The 20215-nt window shown below is 45.0% G+C and overlaps 1 protein-coding gene across 6 annotated transcripts in view; it reads left to right on the forward strand.

Moving 5' to 3' along the window:
• The first annotated feature begins 5503 nt into the window (after positions 1 to 5503).
• The window catches only part of MBNL3 (muscleblind like splicing regulator 3), a 113938-nt gene continuing 99226 nt past the window's right edge, over positions 5504 to 20215 (forward strand). For 4 of the 6 annotated variants that reach the window (XM_045068102.1, XM_045068100.1, XM_045068097.1 and 1 more), the window contains exon 1: positions 6427 to 6764. The gene's annotated coding sequence lies outside the window, so the exon portion shown is untranslated. Of the gene's footprint in view, positions 5764 to 6426; positions 6765 to 20215 lie in introns of those variants that run through there. The other 2 variants (XM_045068098.1, XM_045068101.1) reach the window with 2 other exon arrangements.

Here is a 20215-nt window from a genome sequence, read left to right on the forward strand (position 1 = left end):
TTCCCCTATTATTGGATATTTAGGTTGTTTTAAGGCTTTTTGATATTAAAACGAAGGCTGCTTTTTTCTTCTTCTTTTGAATAATTCTGTTAGGATAATTTCCCAGAATTGGGCTCCTTGGTTTGAGGACTACGAACATTTTTATGATTCTTGACCCATTTTAAAATGCCATCAGCTACTTGAGTGACTCTTTTCTTCCAGAGCCTGTACAGTTTCAGGTTTTGTAAAATTATTTTGGCCATGGCCTCAAGTACCGAATGATGCCTCCTAGATGGAACTGCATCTATTTCTCGTAGGGAGATGATACTCTTTGACCCTTTGTTCCATTGGGATCTGGTAATGGTCTTGAAATGATAGCACCTTTGTATATAGTTTGGATGCTATTCATTTATCCAGCATCATCTTAGCATTTCCACCACTTAATCTTAGTTTTGATAATAGTTTTACATTTTTGTCTTATGTTGTGCTCTCTGACCAGTCTTCCTTCGCAAATGTTTTCTATCACTACAAAACTTTAAAAATTCCTATATTTGGGGCGCCTGGGTGGCTCAGTGGGTTAAGCCTCTGCCTTCGGCTCAGGTCATGGTCTGAGTCCTGGGATTGAGCTCCTCATCGGGCTGTCTGCTCAGCAGGGAGCCTGCTTCCCCCTCTCTCTCTGCTTGCCTCTCTGCCTGCTTGTGATCTCTCTGTCAAATAAATAAAATCTTTTTAAAAAATTCCTATAGTTGAGTTATACACTCTAATCTATGGTTAGTTTTTTAAAGTTTTGTTTAAATATTTAGTTTTTTATTCAGGCAGAAAGAATCATTACATATCGTAAGAGATAAAGGCTTATGTTATTTTCTCTCCATATTTACCACCAGTTACCCCAGGTGAATTTACTAAATAATCAGTGCTTTCCCCCATTGTTTTGTTAGGCTTTGTTCATCAAACATTCAGTTCTTCTGCGTGTTGCAGCCTTTTCCTGGTCTTACCATGGCCTTTACTGATGGATATTTCTGATTTGTGTTGGAATTCTGCCATTTTAACTGGTGTTAATTCTACTCTTTGCTACTTCTGCTAGACATGGCTTTCACTAGGATAGTCATGTGCAGTTGTTACTGAAAATTAATGTGGTAATGTTTTTGAAATAAGAGATGTCTTCATTTGAATTGTTTGCATCTATAAATCAACCAGTGAAGAAGTATCAGCTTCATACTACTGCCCCCCCATTCAGAAATGGAGTGTGACTTTACTTACTCACGTTTTTCCTGATTTCTGCAATGATGATGTCATATTATGTCTTTTTCTCACATCCTTATGTATACTGACTTTTTCCCCAAATACTTCAATGTTTTTGCTTTATTATAAATGTGTTACTTCTCCTTTTTGTTGGCCTATTGATAGATATTTCCAAGATTACTTATCTTGTGTTTTGTGAACTCTGTATCCCTGTCTAAAGGCTTCAAGTTAAGTATGTGGCTTTTCTAGGTATATTCTAATGTTGTCTAAAATGTTCTCTATCTTTAATTTCTTCCTTTCCAATATTTGTGTCTAATTTGTTTTCATACCTTATTACCAAAATAAGAATTTCTCAGAAACACTGAACTTATAATTGAATAAAAGCTCCTTTGTTTTGGTCCTGTTTTTATAGGGACTGGCTTTGTTTTTCCAATTGGTAGGAGATTAGTTCTTTCCTTTTTGAATTTACATTCTTTTTTTTTTAAAGATTTTATTTATTTGACAGAGAGAGATCACAAGTAGGCAGAGAGGCAGGCAGAGAGAGAGAGAGGAGGAAGCAGGCTCCCTGCCGAGCAGAGAGCCAGATGTGGGACTCGATCCTGGGATGCGAGATCATGACCTGAGCCGAAGGCAGCGGCTTAACCCACTGAGACACCCTGGTGCCCCTGAATTTACATTCTTTACGACGTTAAGAAGGCAGTTCACTATTGCTGTACTTAAAAGATGTTGACCATAAAAAAGAAGCTGGATTTTTATCAAATACCTTTTTTGCATTGACTGAGATGGTCATGGAGTTTTTGCCATAATATTGATTTTTAAAGATACATTTATTTATCTGAGGCAGGAAGGACAGGCAGAGAGGGAGAGAGAATCTCAAGCAGACTCTCCGCTGAGTGCAGAGCCCGGCATCTTGATCTCAGGACCCCAAGGTCATGACCTGAGCCAAAACCAAGAGGCTGACGCTCAACCAACTGAGCCACCCAGGCGGCCCCATAATACTGACTTTTGGTGGAAGTCGTCTGTACATTCCTGGGATAAACAATACTCGATCCAGGCTTAAATTTATTTTAATAAGTTGCCGTATTTTAGAAGAAGCATTTTGTTTAAAACGTCCACATTTCTTGGATTGTCTAAACCTTTCTGACAACCCAATTCTGCTTTCCACCTACCCTGCCCACCGTTTATAAGTCGGAACATTTGAATGAATCCCAAACCCGGATTTCCCAACTCCAAATGAAAAAGATCTCCAGAAATGGATGAATAATCGATGTCTTGTAGCTATTCACCCTTCCCCCTTAAATGGCCAAAGGTTTCTGTGTGGAGTGACCACAAATGCTGGCGTGAGGCTTCAGCTGGTCGAGACATTGCAAGAACAGAGCAGCAGCAAAGGGGCTCAGCTATTTGCTATTAGTACTAAGCTGGCGAGCATAATTCTACAGGTTCAAAAGAGGAGGGAGATCCTTCACCTTCTGGGCATAGCATGACTCTGCCCGAATGTCCAATAGTTTCCACTGACAATCTTTTAAAGGGAATAATAAATAAGTTCTATGCCTTGACAGAATTGAAAGGGCCATTTTGGTAGGATAGATGGAGAGTTCAAGAACCCCACCGATCCAGCATCTTCGGAAACACAGCAACATTCCTTAGGTTGTGGATTATACCAATCCTTCTGTTACTAAGCCGTTATGTAAATTTGAGAATTCTTTCCCGCCTCGAAGTTAATGACATTTATTGGAAGAATGTGTCACTCGAGAGGCTGCTATCTCCTATTCTGGAGTTTTAGCCTTACATCTGTCTGTGTAAACATCCGTTACTTGATGCTCAAGCATTAAGACGTAGTGAGAGCACAGGAGCGTGTTCCCTGAGTGTATTTAAATGTTTGCTTTACACACCTCTGTTTGACTGGCTGGGGCAGAGGTACAGGACTGAAAATTTAAATCCAGGTGTTGGGAGGTGCTTACCACTGAAGATCTCCCAGGAGTAGTGGTTCCGAGACTAGCCCAAAATGCAACGGGGAAGCAAAGGAAAGAATTCAGAGATTAGGGGCTCGTGGGTGGCTCAGTCCATTGAGCATCTGCCTTCGGCTCAGGTCATGATCCCAGGGTCCTGGGATGGAGTCCTGCATTATACTGGACTCCCTGCTTAGCGGGGAGCCTGCTTCTTCCTCTGCCTGCCACTCCCCCTCCCTGTGGGCGCTCTCTCTCTCTGACAAACGAATAAATAAAATCTTTAAAAAAGAAAACGAATTCAGAGACTATAATGTATATACATTAAGAAGTCATCTTGTTCTCAGTGAGTGCACAACTTGATTGTTCCCAGGTCCTGCCCCCAATCATGCCTAAGGGGGAAGAAAAGAAATGTTGGGTAGCTCTAACTACTAAAGTGGAATGTAATTCCCAAGGTGAGTCCACCCTAAAGAGCAAATAAGCCCTTTTATAGTGCTGAGGGGAGGCGACAGCAATTTCCCACTGTCCTGTCTTTGAGAACACTCCCCAGGGGCCCGGTGACATGGAAATTTGCCTAGCTTCATTTACGGGGAGATGCAGCAGCCTGGGAACGAGGAGGACAATTTAAGGGGCTAAAATTTGTTTACAAGGCTGTCTTCCTCTCCAGTCTATCCTCTCCAGAGAGAATAATAAAGTCTCATTCGCAACTTGTGCTGGTCAGACACAGCCAGCCAAAGAATAGGTCGAAGCTATGCTATCCCTAGAGCTAGCAAATTGACCTACTTATGACCTTACACATTTATAATAAGACAATTATGTCACCAGTGGAGCAACAATAAAATCGAGCCAGCTTGTGTGGGATCAGGGAAACCTGGAGTGCCCCACAGGAGATGTGGTTTGCAGTGGTGGACAGAGGTAAATGCACCGGCGTTGACCCGGGTTACGTTCAGTATAAAGACTACTTTGTTGACTCACTGTGATAACAGTTCCTCATTTGTTACATCACTGGGTATAAAATTATATAAGTCAGCCTTGCCCTTCTCTCCAGACTAATGTGGTAGCCAACACCTCCTACTTTTAGTTATGGTAGTTCCTGGACTGCCAAAGCCACTTCCTACAGGACAGCCAAGTTATTTGCAAAATAACTAGTTATTTTCAAAGAAGTAGAATCTCCTGCCTTCTGTTTGACTTATGCTAGGATTCTACCCATGACTACCAAAGTATCAGACACTGTCCCGGCACATTGTACAGTAACTTTCACAGGGCTTGCCAAATGCCTTGGGGGGAGGGGTGCCTCAATTATTTAAAGGGCCGTTTGTGCCAGGGTTCTCCTTTCAACCATTAGGATCCCGCTCCTACTATTATCTGGCATTTAACAAACAGACATTGATTTCTTGCCTAAAGTTAGCTGGGCGATTCTACTGGGTTCAGTCCCCAGAACTAAAAAAATAGAATTAGCCTGAGAATTCACTCCGCTCCTCAACCTAACTGCAACTTCCACGGCTCCTGTGATGTTTTTCTACACTTTCTGGAGCGCACGTAGATCTCTGTATTGGGGTGAAGCAGTTCATGGCAGGAGAGCCGCCCATGAATTGCTATGAGCTCGTCACCGAGGCTCTCGCATATGCGTATGTTATCAACTACAATTGTCCTCATAAAATTAAATAAAAGCACGCGTTTATTATTGTGGCGCTCCAATTAAGGGACAGCTGGTGTTCCTATTACACTTGCATTAGATCGAAACTGGTAATTTAGCTGCCCAGATGCACGTTTTTTAATCAAAATATAAAATTTCATCGGCTTTGTCCATTTCCCCTTCACAAGTATCTGGGACCCTACCTTAGGGCTCTCGCTAGCCTTCAAACTCCGTCGAAGAAGGGGAGCTATTGGCACGGATCAGCCTTTCCCGGTCTGGGGTTCTAAAAGGGAAATAAAGGATTGGGGTTTTTATAGAAGGGAAGTCCCACGAAGGCAGCTGGTGAGTAATTATTTATTTATTTATTTATTGGCCTTCAGTGAGCCGACACATTTATTGACTAAGGTCATTTTTGGAATTACCCGTCTCACTTTGCCCGTATCTGCAGTGACTCTAAGCATACAGATGTGAAGCACACTGCACTTCTCCTGGGCACTCCAGTTTCTGAAGCTCCAGAAACTTTGCCGCCTCCCTGCCCCCTCGCCGGGGATGTGTGCGAGCTCGGTTTGTTTTCGCTTTTGTAAAACCTGAGCGTTATGATTTGTCCTCCGTTCCCTTAATAAAGAAACGACAAAGAGCGTTTGCAGCGGGGGCTGGGCCGCGGGGCTTGGGGGGCGAGGCGCCACACCCCCTGAGAATAAAGCCCGCGCGGCGCTCTCGGAGAACCACGCACGAATGAACGGAGCACACAAAGAATACGTTTGGAGAGCGAGCGGCGCCCTGCAGGAAGAAAGTGCCCGCACTCGGCGCGGGAGCGCGACTTTTGGCGCTCTTTGGGAGCGGCGGGAAGAAGGCGGAGGACAGGCGCCGGTGGGCGCGGGAGCGGGGGCGCCCGCCGCCTGACTGCCACCGGGTCCGCAGCGGCCAGCCGGGGGCCAGGAGCCGCGCGCGACCAGCCAGGTGAGGTTGGTGGCGCCGGCGGAGCGGGGCGCGCGGGCGCTACCTGGCCGGGCGGGGCGGGGCCGGGCTGCCGAGGGCCGGCCCCGCGCTCCCACCGCCCGCGCGCCCGTCCACCGGCCCGCGGAGTTGCGCGCGAGTTGCCGTTCGGGCGGCCGAAGCCCCCTACCCCCCGCCAGCGGCGCGGCCGCCGCGGCGCGTCCCGCTGGCCGGGCGCGGGGCGCGGGACACCGAGGGGGGCGCGGGAGGGGGGGGGGTGGAGGAGGACCGGCGGCGGCGGCGGCGGCGGCGGCTGCGGCGGCTGCGGCGGCGGCGGCGGGCTCGGCCGGGCGGGGTTGGGGCCGGGGTTGCCATGGCAGCCAGCTAGCCCGGGCGGGAGCCCCACGCCCGCCGCCGTGAGGGAGCCGGGAGCTCCGAGGTGTGCTCCGCGCGCGGACTGAACCGAGAGCCCGGGTGGCGGAGGGGCGGGGGGTGGCCGGGGCCGGGCCGGGCCGGGCGCCCCCTGTGCCCCAGCGCGCCAGCCTGCCCCGGCTTGGGACCCCTCCTCACCGACCCCCTGCGCTGGGGAGCCAAAGAAAGTCTCCCAGCCTCGGGGGCCTGAAGGGAGGTTCGCGGGAGCCCGGGAGCTGGGGAAAGCGGGGTGGGGGGAGCGCAGGGATCGCCGCCTCCGTCCGGGAGTCCCCGTGCGCGTGTCTCTCGCCTTGACGTTTTACACCCCACAGCGGCGACTCGGAGCAGGGTTGCACGTCCCAGCCATGAAGTACTGTAGGTGGGGCGGGCTTTAATTTGCTTATATCTAATGATTTCAGGAGGCTTGCTTTAAAATGGCGGCATTCAGTACGCACCCCTGCTAAAGGCTCTCCCGGCTCCGGGGCCACCTCGCGCAGCGCTGCTTTTGCTTCTGCCTCTAACAGATGGCATGTGCCGCTGTCGCTGCTGCTGCCCCCGCCACTGCCGCGGATAGCAGGACCCCTTAGCCCCTGGGTTTGCGCTCGCAGCAGAAGGTAAGGCTGGAGAGGAGTTGGAGTTTGTGAGAGTGGCTGCCTTCCTAGGACGCCCCCGAAAGCAAACGCCTTTTTAAACTTTAGTTTTTCAAGTGGCAAGTAGAAGGAAAAGTAATTCTGCAACTTTGTTGCAATTTTAGGGCTTTGATCTTTCTTCTTCCCGTTCTGCCGTTTTTCCTTTTTTCTACCTTTTCCTGCATGTTCTTCTTCATATATATATATATATATATATATATATATTTGTGATTTAAAGGAATTTCTTGCGTGGCATATCATCAGCAAATGCTTTTTAACGACTAATTTCCCCATGCGCCGTCGAGAGCAGCGCCACAGCTTCCTTGCAGAACGGTGTCTTTTCCCGCCATGGATGGGCACATTACTACCGGCATCTGAAGGGCATGAGGATAGATCTTAGGAGACTGGTAAAAGGGGGACTTTATTTTTAGCACTCACACACCTTTTATGGTAAGGAAACGCCATTAAATCAAGAGGAGTAACGAAACTTAACATTCAGGTGATTGATTAGTGCGGTATTAACATTACTGTAGTGGACCTACTGTGTGCTTTTCTGACTACTGTCTTTTTTTTTTAATTTTTTAAAAGATTTTATTTATTTATTTTTCAGAGAGAGAGAGAGAGAGAGAGAGAGAGAAAGAGCACAGGCAGACAGAGTGGCAGAGGGAGAAGCAGGCTCCCTACAGAACAAGGAGCCCGATGTGGGACTCGATCCCAGGACGCTGGGATCATGACCTGAGCGGAAGGCGTCCCTGACTACTGTCTTTTGATTGATATGTATAGCTACAACAGTGAGAATGAACTTATTGCATTGCTGTAATTAAGATAGTGTGTTTTAGAGAAGTTCTTTTTTCCTAGATGTTCCTGAATTGCTTAATTGGGCTCGGATCCCCACATGTGGGATGAAGTCTATGATTAGGAGCTGGTATCCTAGCTCTATGCAGGTATTAACTCCACAGGAAAGTATCAATTAAAACTATTAAAAAGTATCAATTAAATTATTGCAAGATTTACTTTTGAATTGACTGTTATTTTTTCACTGTGTTGACTGGTTTAATTGATAAGTCTGGGTGATTACTGATGTAATGGTTGGAAAGCAGACTCTTGAAATAGCCATGCAGGTGACTAAGCATCCTTAATACAATTCATCCAAGGTTTTTGTTTTTTTTTCCCCTCTGATAAAAGGCATATTGACAGGCTTACCAGAGACCTCAGAATTTTCTGATTATATTCATATTTTGTATTTTCCTTTTTGCCTATGCAAATGTTTAAATACTTTTTAAAGTTGTTTTTAAATTTTTTTCCCCATTATGCAGTACCTTTGGGAGGTGCTTTGATGTTTATGGAAACTTCCCTAAACATAGTATAAAAGGGCTTTTGCCCATAGCCAGCTGGTATTATTCTGCCTCTGTCCACCTTTTACATCTCTCCAAGCAGTAGAATCCACTTGCCTGGCAGACTCTCCCGCTATTAAATTTAGCCAGCTTCTGGGAAGGGGCAAAAGAGATTGTTTTGCACCTATTAAAGAGCAATGCAGTTTTCCTGCCCAAGTGCTGCAGTGTGTCTAGAAAGGAAGAACTGAACTGTTTACAATGAAATTTACTATATAATAAATTTTGTATCAGTGTTTGCAGATCATTGTTGAGAAAAGTGTGTGGGAGATTCATTGCTCCAGGTAGGAAAGGAGAGCTCCCACAGGTAGAGCAAATAGATAGCTCCATCCTGTGTCCCACCTGCCCGGGGAAGGGGGTTGAGGGTGACCACAACCAACTTCTCCTATTTTTCGTGCTTAGAGACTTAGACCCGAATTCAACAAACTTGGCTTCCTGATGAGCTGCCTTGTTGCCGAATGACTTTGGACCAAATGCATCCTTTAAAACAACAACAACAACAACAGTGCAAACACTAAACCTTGGGGCCAGAATAGACCAGCTAAACCAGTATCAGAGGCATTAGGAGGAAATTTCGTCAGTTAGCATTCTGCAGCTTTATACAGTGATGAGATGGGAGACCGTGTGTGAAAACATCAGTGAAGGGGTTTGCCAGAAAAAAAATATTTGGAGAGAGAATTGATACAGTGCGAGGCTAGAGGTGGTGAGTGCATGTTTTGCTCTACTTCTGAGAGCTACTTCATTTCTCTAATTTCCTTTGCTGCTTTAAGCACTCATAATGATTCCCAGGACTATTATAAAGTACCCTCCCTCCTCCCCCGCAACTGTCTACTGCACGCATTTGACAACAGCTGCTTTTTCAGGGGGATAAAAACCTGTGATTATGAGCTGGTATCCTAAGTATCTTTGGTATTCCCTTGTGCCCACCCTTTACCTAAGCAAAGCCTCACACAGAGTAGATACTTAAGAGATACTGAATCAAAAAGAAGAATGAATCATTTGTAAACTCACAAAGGAGCAGATTCGGTGCCCAGCTTTTAATTGCAACAGTATATTTTGGTGTACTTGCAGGAACCAAAAAATTTGGTAAAGGAGATGATGAGAGGGTCTGCGTTCTGTTTGCTTCTCGCTGAAGCTCAATATTGCATTTTGATTCCCTGATATAATGAAGGTAACTAAGGTGCACACGGAGCACTTGGCCTTCTGCGGAAGTACCTTAGAGGTGTAATTCATTTTTCTGACCAGTAGGTGTTTGATTATTGGCCCAGCTCTACAGTAGGAAAAAGTAACCACAAAGGCTTGGTGAGGGGTGGGGGGGAGGTTTTGTCTTTAGAGGCTCTACTGCACTGCACGTGCTGAAACAGTGACAGTCTCTTGGCTGCTGTGCAGATGCTGACAGTGTAGTCTGAAATTCAGTTTTGCTCTCTACCCAGTTGTCTTTAGATGTGGGATGGAGGGGATGAGAGGAAGGGGGCAAGAAGCCATTGAGTGACGAAGATTTTCATTCCTAAAATCGCGGGTTGCTCCTACTTCGTAGCACAAGACATTCAGGAAGGGGGTGGGATTTTTCTTTTGAAAATAAATAACGTCTGATAGGATGGCAAACAGGGACTGGGGCACAGCAGACAAGAGTAAGTTACGATACGTGTTTGACAAGTAATCTGATCATGTAATTAAAGGTAGATCATGGTCACTGCCATGTTAAGACTATCAAGTGTCTGAAAGAGCACAAGGCTGCGGTCACCTTTCCTTCTTCAGAGTTCTTCCGTGCGAGCTGTTGTGTTGCCTTAAACCTCACCTCATAGGCTGAACAGATGGATTCCCCCCCACCACCCCTGTTCGCCGTGTAGGTAATGTCAGAAAACAGAAATCAGAAGTTGTGTTTCTTTGTGGGCTCTCTCTGAGGTGTGTGATACGGTTGTCACTTTGAAAATAGAAAGATATTTGTGCCTCAGATAAAACGAGGTGGCAGTTTTCTTTCTTTCTTTTTTTTTTTTTTCCCTCTAGGAAAATAAACTGTGTTTGGGAGCAAGGAGTTTAATTTTCATTACAAGCCAAACAACAAACAAACACAAATTATGACCAAAAAGAAACCAATTAGATCTGTATTCATGTGGGCTTTCACATCTGAAGGAAACCAGATGCTTCCAAGGCACCCTCCTCTTCCTGAATGGTTTTCTATTGCCTCAAGACAGCCAAATGACAGTGTCGGAAAGATGACTTTGAGAATTTGGATAAATAAGATATCTATTCCATTACCAAGTGTTAATGACATCCATGTGACCTAAAAGGGATCAGATAGGTGTTTTTTTTTTTTTTCTAGCTCATTCTAGTAAAAACACAGTATCACGTATGAAGTGGAGTGACAATGTTTTTAAAAGATTGATAGGAAGCATAAGGCAGTCTGGGAAGAGGAACCTTAATTTTAGGTGAGAAGTAAAGGTGTTCCCAGGTGGTCTAGGCACATCCACAGAAGCACACACGTGCGTGTGTACCCAAATTAGTTGTCACTTTAGAACAATTTGTACAGCTATGCATTGATTTCTGCCTGGCAGATTATGGGAAAATACCTATTCAATTCCAGGCAGTTAACTTTTGGAAAAAGGATACTGGAGAGGAAGGAAGAATGAAAGAAAGCTTGATTTAAATGCACGTGTGTGTGTGAACATAATGCATATATTACATATATTACATGCACACATCTATGACACACATATATATTCGCCCTCTGTATGTCCATGATGCTTTTCAAGAAACCCAAGCACAGTCATCCCAGAACTCGATAACAGCCATGAGAACAAAGTGTTAAGAGGAAGAAAGGAGCCTGGTTAGAGATTTAGGAATCAATTAGGCACGCTTGTTAAATACCATGTCCTCTCTCAAGACCCACTTCCATCAGTGCTAAGTTGGCTTATGAGTAGGAGTGATTTGTTTCCCATTTTAGGCAGGAGTTTGTTTTATGCCTGCACCGTGGGTGAAGTCAGAGGGCCCAGGAAGAAAGGGCCTCCGATTGAGAAAGGCAGTCTGGACAGAAATGCGGGGGGTTGACGCTAGAAACTTCCGACAGTCTATTTGATCTCTTGAGGCCATGGGAGCATCGTAGAGCCTGGCAGCTTGCTGGTCCTTCTTTTCCACTTTGGATCGTTCAGATGGCCTCCAAATTGTCCTCATTGGCTTCTTTGCACCCTGAGCCTCCTGGCTTCCCCTGCACCTGGTGTGAAAGTTTGAGGAACATTTCTTTGGGCTTATGCAGGGGTCTCTGAATGTCCAGGTCCCTCATTAGACAGGTGGCTGGGTCTTCTGACCTCACATCCTCAGTGCCTGGCACGTAGTAGGGTCTCCATCAAAGTTTGTTAAAGAGAAGGAAGTGTGGATCAGTCTTTCTAACTTGTCCTTAGGTTTGGTGAACACCTCTCCTGTGATTTCAGGTAGCATTATCTCTATCTTTAGGGTCCCCCCACATCGGTAACAGCAGCAGCAGACATGCTGAAGCCTAGGTCGAGTGTCCTTTGGCGGCCACAGAAGCAACTGGGATGGGTTCAGAGCTACCTTGGGATGTAATAAAAGCATCTAAAGTATGACGCAGTGGCTGAGTCCTCAAGGAGCTGCTGTGTTTTCTGTCACCTGCGGTGGCATTGACCGTCCCCACCTCCCATTCCAGGGAAATCTGTCTTCAGCAACAAGTTCTGCAGAAATGGTTCTCCAAACCATTGCACCAGGTTAAAAAAGAAAAGAGAAAAGCACACAATGAGAAACACTGGGACTCGATGCCTCGTGCCATGCATGGTTTAGACAGTGATGAAATCAGTGACAAAAACCCGAAGGACACCGAGAGCTGTCTCATTTGCAGTTAAACCCTGATTGCCCATTTGGAGGTTGAATTTGCATAGGTTTTTATTTACCAAGATACAGGTATGAATAGCGCCTCTTTTTACTGGCTCCAGAAAGCACTGTCTACACGGTACAAGAGACAAACGAGCTGCCGCTTCAGGTCTCCCACAATCATCTCTTGTGCCCAGAGGACCATCAGCCTTTAGGTACAGCCTTTGCAGTCTCCCCTTATGTGGCAGTATGAAGAGACCAAACAAGGGGGTAGAGGGGTGTGTGTGTGTGTGTGTGTGTGTGTGTGTGTGTGTGTGGAGGGGGGTGACGGTGGCCTGTTAGCAAAAAAAAAAAAAAAAAAGCAAGTAAAAGAACTAGAGAGCTTGCATTTCACCTTTTGTCTTGCAGATTTCAACCTTCATGAGGGAAAACAAAACAATGCAAAAGAAAAGCACTGTGTATAATATTAGCTTGGGCATATTTCCGTTAGTATAATTACTATTTTTTGCTTTACAAACCAAGATAGCAAGGTGGACACATCCTGTCGAGGTGGCTGCTTTATTGCAATTAGATGTAGCTACCATATAACACTTTTTCTGAGTTGTTAAAAAATGTATGGAGACCCATTCAATGAGACCCACAGGAAGTGGAGGTCACCCATGTCCTCGAGAAGTTGGCGTTCAGGACATGGTCCAGTTGCGGGTGCTGTCTGGTTACCCAGCACAGGGACATTATTCCAAGTGCTTGCGTCTGTGATAGATGAGGGTCCCACGGAAGAGGCACGGATTCTTTTCCAAAGGGATTTTGAGAACAGTTGAAACTCTTAAGTTGTTTATGCGAGCATTTTCCCTAAGTAATTGGATAGCACGAAAAAGACCTTCTAGGCTCATCCAGAAGTGTGAAGTGGACAAATTGTTTACATGATAAGGTCACATTTTAGGTCTAAGGGCTTCCAAATGCAGAAAACATGGGGTGGGGGGTGCCAGGTAACCCAATCTGTTTTATGAATGCCCGTGCCAGTGGCCTCAGGTGGAGACAGAGGCCACGATCAGTAAGCATGCTGCCAGCTTCCCAAGAGCCAAGGTCTGGCCTCTGATTGACAGGCACCCCGAGAGAGGGCCTTTTTGAGAAGGACCTTAGGTTTGGGGTAGGGGCTGACTTTTTTGCCTAGGCAACTCCTGTGAATCCACTTCTTGAGAGTGCTAAACCTGGTTTTGCTGGGGGACCCATTTGTGTGTATTGGGAGCCTCAGCGTAGTGATAATAGGAGGGCAAAATGCTTTTACTTTCTGGCTAAAACTCCTTTGTGTTGAGCTCCTTTGTATTGAGAAGCTGACAGGCTGGAACAATGTGGCACAGGGCTTGGCATTTCACACCTCTGGAAAAAGACAAGAACACCTCCATGTGTGGCAAAGAGGGTGATGTAGTAAAAGCATCTAAAGTATGATCCCTTTGGAAAGCTCTCATCCACGCGCACTTCGACAGCCTCGTGGGGTGGGGAGAGAGAGAGCCAGGGCAAAAAGACTGGCTCTAAGAAGTGAGTTCCTCTTCTCTGGGATGCTGGACTCTGCATCTTACTAATAAAATAGTGGTTCTGGAAATTGATCCTAAATGAACAGGAAGCAATGAGGCTAGCTAATGTCCGGTTCCAAAGTCTTGTTTTACTGTTGTGGTCCATTCCTACAGTCCTTAAAATGCACACGTTCAAGTGACTGTCCTGTGACCTGCACTAAGTAAATTTGGAGGGGGAGGAGGTAAGTATCACATTTTTTCACTGCCAAGCCTCCTCCTGGCCTTCCATCTATCCCCAAAGAAATTTCCGTATTTTGAGCCATCAAAGAAAACAGTTCAGACAGAGGCACTCTGAAACGGTGACAAGCAATGACAGGAAATGCTGGTTGCACCCCGGTCTCCTTCATAACTTCGCGAGACCACAGCTGCCTGATTTGTTTTCAGCTTCCTGTTTGGGGGGCCCTTGGGGTCAAAAGTAGCAGTGTTTTCCATATAGATTTTTTCCCTCTTCTTTTGCTTTATTCCGTAAAGCCACAATAAATCTGTCACTGGACTGCATGTTTTGTATATTTTATGGACTGTATCATGTGGTTTGAGTTTAATTTGGAAGGCAGTGCTTTTATAATCAAGAGTTCCCTCCCCCCCCAACACACACGTGCAGCTTTAGGGGCTGGGACTGCACGGGGCCTTCGAGAGTTTATAGCTCTATTTACACAATAGTGATTGCCAACGAGGGCATTTCCTGCCAGTTAATGACCGGTTGGAAAGGCCAAAAGTCCAAATCCAGGAGGAGAGGACCATTCATTAAATGCCATGAAGGGACCAGGGCTCTTTTATCAGAAGGTGGTGAGGAGAAAGTGAAACCACATTCTGCCCTTTGAAGAGCCCAGAACCTCCTGGACAGAGGCCCAGTGGTCTGGGAAATGGAGCCGCTTTTCAGGACAGGAACCAAAGACCTGGCCCCCAGGTTGCCAAATCAGGACTTGGGTGGGCAGGGCATTTCCTTTTGGTTGACAACCCAGTGGAGAAGGGACACATAAGGAGGAGGGCCCCAAAGTGGCCCAAGTATTAATTAACTGGGAAAATGCTCAACTCGCAGGTGTTAGAGGTATCTTGAAAACCTCCAAGATCCCATGGTTGACTTTCCTAATTGGTTGAATAACGGATCGTTGCTAAGGCGGACGAGAACTTGGGGATGGAAGGGATGATCTCTTTCAAGGTCGGTTTCACAGGACACCAGTATTGCATTTTGATTCCCTGATATAATGAAGGCAACTAAGGTGCACACAGAGCACTTGGCCTTCTGTGGAAGTACCTTAGAGGGTGAGGGCTGTAATATTAACCGTTTAACCTGAGACACTCCCAGGAAGCGGTTCTGTCCCCAGTATAATTCTTGCCTGCTGTAAAGCAGCTGAGGTGTGAAGAGTTTGGCAGTGATTTAGAGCAAAAACAGAGCGAGACCGAGATTAGGTTCGCATCCAGGAATCCTGGCCTGTCCTTCACTCCTTTCGCTTCCTAAGCTTCCAATTTGCCCAAATGTTAAATGTTCACGAAAGATAAACATCTGTTCCCAGTTCTTTAGTAAATCCTGCCGCACAGGGGAGGTTGCGTGACACCCCCACTTCTGAACATGGCTTGATCCTTTACCTTGAAATTTTAATTTCTTTCATATCTTCCACATTGTTGGGGGGGCGGGGAGGGAATGCAGGGGGTAGGCTGGATCTCTAAAATACAGGCCGTCATTACAGGCCAGACCCCTGGCTTTCTTCATGGGATTCGGTCATCTGTCACGTGCACAACAAACTAAATATTAAGTTTCATTTTGGGGTCTGGCAAATGTCATTATATGCTTTTTTAAATATCCAGTAATCCAAGGATTTCTGGTCATTACCAGCTCACAAAATAGAAGAGATTTCTGAAATTTAAAACACTCTACAAAAGTACTGTATACCCATTACTGTTGTGGCTATGAGATGAGACCTCGAAGAGATTTATAAAGAGGGACTGGATGACTCCAAAATATATTTTTTTTTAAAGTGATTTTATTTTTTGAACATTCTTGAGTTTGAATGTTAAGATATGCTAAAGTTTTGTGAACTCAGGTTAAAAGCAATATTCTGGTCTACAAAATGTTTTGGACTGAGAACAAACCAGGCTTTTCTTTTTTTTAAAGATTTTTTTTAATTTGACAGACAGAGATCACAAGTAGGCAGGGAGAGAGGGAGAGGGAAGCAGGCTCCCTGCTGAGCTGAGACCCCGATGCGGGACTTGATCCCAGGACCCTGAGATCATGACCCGAGCCGAAGGCAGTGGCTTTAACCCACTGAGCCACCCAGGTGCCCCCAAACCAGGTTTTTCTAAGCAGATACTCTACTGGCCTGAAAATGAACACTCATTTATAATTAGCACAGCTGCATTTAAATAGTGATCCAAGAAATGTTAGAAGTATCTCATTCCAAGAGGTTACGTAATTCCATCTTGACATTATTTTGTTTAGCAGACTCTTTATAGGTTATTTAAAAATATATTCAAAAATGGATTTTTGCTATATACCTCGCTCAGGTAACTACCATAACCTTTCCCAGTAGGGTCAAAGTTAATGAAAATTTATCCTACTATATAATATATATAGGGAGCCAACATCACCTCGTGGTACGGGCAAAGTCCACTCATTCTGTAGTCATAGTTTTTTTTTTTAAGATTTTATTTATTTATTTGACAGACAGAGATCACAGGTAGGCAAAGAGGCAGGCAGAGAGAGATGGGGAAGCAGGCTCCCTGCTGAGCAGAGAGCACGATGCGGGGCTCCATCCCAGGACCCTGAGATCATGACCTGAGCCGAAGGCAGAGGCTTAACCTACTGAGCCACCCAGGCACCCCTGTCGTCATAGTTTTTAAGTGGTAGGCAACAACTCATTAGCACACGATGAAATCCATGTAGTAGGTTGTGACTAGCACTTTTTTAAAACAAAATTGAATAAGATAGTAGGAAAATATCAGAATATATCATGTGGGAAGGTTAGATATTTTTGGTAAGACTTTGTCACATCTAGACACATACGCACTTAAAGTGTGAAATGTGTTTCTTACTGTTGCTGGCAAAAAAGTTGAAAAGTCAGTGCTCTAGTGGATGTTATTTCAAACTGGGTCGGTAATGCTTTGTCGTCTGTATTTGAGGGGAAGGTAGGGTGCTGACATACTAAGCAAGGTTCGTTCACTACCTTGACAGTCACGTGTCTGTTTTGCAAACTGCGAAATGAGACATATTGCCGTTGGAATGCCATAAGGTTTAATGTCTGTGGATTTTTAGTCCTAAGGAGATGCACTTTGTGTATTGTGTATTTACCAAGTGGTATTCCTAAAACATGAGACACAGAAAAGAGTGCTAGCTGGGAACCCAAGGTAGAAAAGGATATCTTAAGGGTAAAAACACACATACACATACACACCAAAAATCCTGGGATAGTTGGGCCTGAGTTGCTTCTAGTAGGAAAAGAATTGTCAAGAAAATTTAAATGAGGGAAAAGCCCACTTTATTTTAGGATGATTTAAATGTAAGTTAAAAGAGTTCAAAAATTGCTTTTGACTTTTTAGAAATCAAAAATGGTCCCATCCAGAGAGAACATATTTGCAAGAAGAGAGCTGATTTTTAAACAAATGTAAATGTACACATTTGCCATAGATTTGGAAGAAAACCTGAGCATGGTTGTTTTTTTCTGCAATGAACTAACACACACACTAAATGAATTTGAAAATTGTGGGCGGGAGGCAGAAGCCAAGCGTCTGTTAAATATACCTAGGATATTGATGCAAATGATTATACAAATAGAGAAGACAACAGCCACATAGCCTTTCTCGTTACTATTTTATACTAATGAGAATTAATCCTAGTAGTAGAAAAGAAAAAGATTTACTCACAGGAAGTACGGAGTGGGGTCTCTTAGGAGATTGGAAACATCCTTTAGAAGCCTGGACAATCTCTGCATATTCCTTTGACTTAAATAATTGTTAGAGGGGAGGAAAATATTGCCTTCCGGGGCACTTGGAGTCTCCAGGTGGAGCCTAAGGATCTTGTCATCACCACTTACCCTCCTGATCGCCCCCCCTCCCACGCTCTACTCCGAGGCCCTCAGCTGCCTCCCTGTCACTGTATCTTACTAAGGCTTTCCCAACTCTGAGAATCTGAGATGAAATTAGGCTTTTCATCATAGACATTTAAATGTTAAACTCAAGTTACCTCTGAAAATAAAATACAATCTCAGTTCTAATGAGTAGGTAACTAAATTCTGTCACTGTAAATGAGTTCTCCTCTGCCTCTTGAGATACACCCTATTTCAAACTTAAGAATGGAAAAAGACTTACACAGCTAATGGTTGTGTAATTAGCAATCAATTGATGAAATGAGATGTAAAACAAATTAAGCACAATAATAAAGTGTTACTCCGTCATTCCCGCCCCCCCCCCCAAAAGAAACCCACCGAAAAACCTGGTTACATACATTACTGTATTGACAACGAGAAAAACCAACACAACGCTGTTGGGTGAACCTGCGAAAATTTCCAGATCCTGGGAGTGACAGCTTTTAGCAGTTTCTTACTCTGTTCATTAAAGCTCTTTAGAAAGCACAAGTATATATGTTTTTAGGCTGGAGAATAACTTGGTTTACAGCATCGATTGCTCCATAAACATTTACAGAGTAGCCTGGAGTAGGTGTAGTAAGGTGTGAACATCTAGAGCATGACTTAGTCAGGATTTCCAGCCGCAGAAAGCACGGGGTTGGTCGTGTGTTTCAGGCAAACAAAATTAGTCATTGGTTTGGGATGTCAGCTCCTTTTTTTTTTTTTTTTTTTTTTTTTTTTTTTTTTTTTTTTTTCACTTTAGCCTTCTGGGTTTGTGGTTCTGGAATACTCGGCAAATGATTAGTGATAAGAAAACGCTATGAAAGTAAGATAAATAAATAAAAAACAAACCCCAGGCTCTTCCCCGGGCTCTTGTTCACATCACGCGGCATTCTCCCATTTCTCAGTGTATCTGTGAAACATTTTGAACCCTCACATGACACGTCTGCCAAATTACCTTTAAAACTTTGAAGTAGACAGAGGATTCAAGACCTTCAGCAGGCGAGTTCCTTTCATTTATAGTGAGTAGAAATTTCCCTCAGAAGGCACTGAGACCGTGAGGGCAAACAGACTTCTAGAACGAAGAAGGAAGATCTAAAGGAAGAAAGAAATGCTAGATTTGCTAGTCTTTTTTTTTTAAGATTTTATTTCTTTATTAGAGAGAGAGTGCACAAGTAGGGAGAGGCAGGCAGGGGAAGAGGGAGAAGCAGGCTCCCTGCTGAGCAGGAAGCCAGATGTGGGGCTCAGTCCCAGGGCCCTGTGATCATGAGCTGAGCCGAAGGCCAACGCTTAATGACTGAGCCACACAGGCGCCCCTAGATTTGCCAGTCTCTTGCTGGGATAATCCCTTATCACATAGTCCTCATTTTCGTGGAACCGTATCAGCCAGAAGAAAGGGAAGATGTTGATACCGCTGTTGGCTTATCCATGAGGAAAACCCCTTGGTCTGGAGCATTGCCGCCATTAGCAGGAAGCCTGCCATGATTAGGCAGAAGGAAAGCAAAAGCCTGGTCATCTTAGTTCGAGGACAGGAACCAGGACAGGAGCCCCAGCTCCTACTGTTCCTTCTGGTTGGGAACAATTCAAACCCAACCCAACCCTCCTGAAAGGAGAGGTTGGTTGGTTTTTAAGCGAAAATCAGCTGGGTCTCCTTGGATTCCTATAAAGAGAATAGCGTGAAGTACGCCTCCTGACTTCTGAGGCAGCCTGCTTTTTGCTTCCTAAAGCAAAGCAGATTTAGGAAATAGGAAGGCAGAACATCAAAGTAACGACTCTTGATTTCTTTTGCGGCACTAAGGGTCCCTTTCTGATTTGCGCAGGGGGAACAGTGGCAGACACTGTCACCAGGTGACATGCCCTGGACATGTCCTCATGCTGGCAGGCCCAGACAGGATGACACAGGCTCTCGGAGTTCTTGAGTGGCAGCTTTTACTACCACCTTCACCTCCAGGAATGTCTTGGACTTTTAAATCAATCTTAATATCCGTAGGTAGGAGTTTATATAGGAATAAAATTTGAACCCCCATTTTCACACCCAATAAAAAAATCCTATAATAGGTGTTTATTTAGAGTCAGCTGACATTTATCAAACAATTACTATATGCCAGATGCTCTGCTAGGTGCTTTCTTTCTGTTATGACGAAATTTCCTTTAGATCTGAAATACCATGGCTTCTAACCCAGCAAGGACTCTCCTTGGCATCTAATAGTTATCAGGCTAAAAATGGCACCTTCAGTTCCTTGCTCACTTTTCAATACCACCCCCCCCCCCACAGCACGCGATCATTTCTTCTTTGTCCCTGTTCTCTTCATCTACTCCAGGACCAACTCGAGTCCCATGGGCAGCCTCTTCCATCAGCGAAGGCATTTGTCTCCTGGGAAGTCAAGCCAACACAGATCTGGCACTCATCCCTGTAGAACACTGGTTTTGCTCTCTGGTGTCTGGTGTCTGGTGCTGCAGCCGGATAGGAAGTGTCCGGGGATGAAGAGTTAAGACATCAGGACGATTATGTTGAGTGAAACAGCGTGTAGAAAGCCCCAGAACAAAGTTGGTTCTTACTTGTGCTCAAGGCAGAGAAAGTAACCCAGCAGCCA

This window comes from Mustela putorius, unplaced genomic scaffold, assembly GCF_011764305.1.
Source record: "Mustela putorius furo isolate JIRA1106 unplaced genomic scaffold, ASM1176430v1.1 tig00003899_pilon_pilon_pilon, whole genome shotgun sequence".
NCBI classification, from domain to species: domain Eukaryota; kingdom Metazoa; phylum Chordata; class Mammalia; order Carnivora; family Mustelidae; genus Mustela; species Mustela putorius.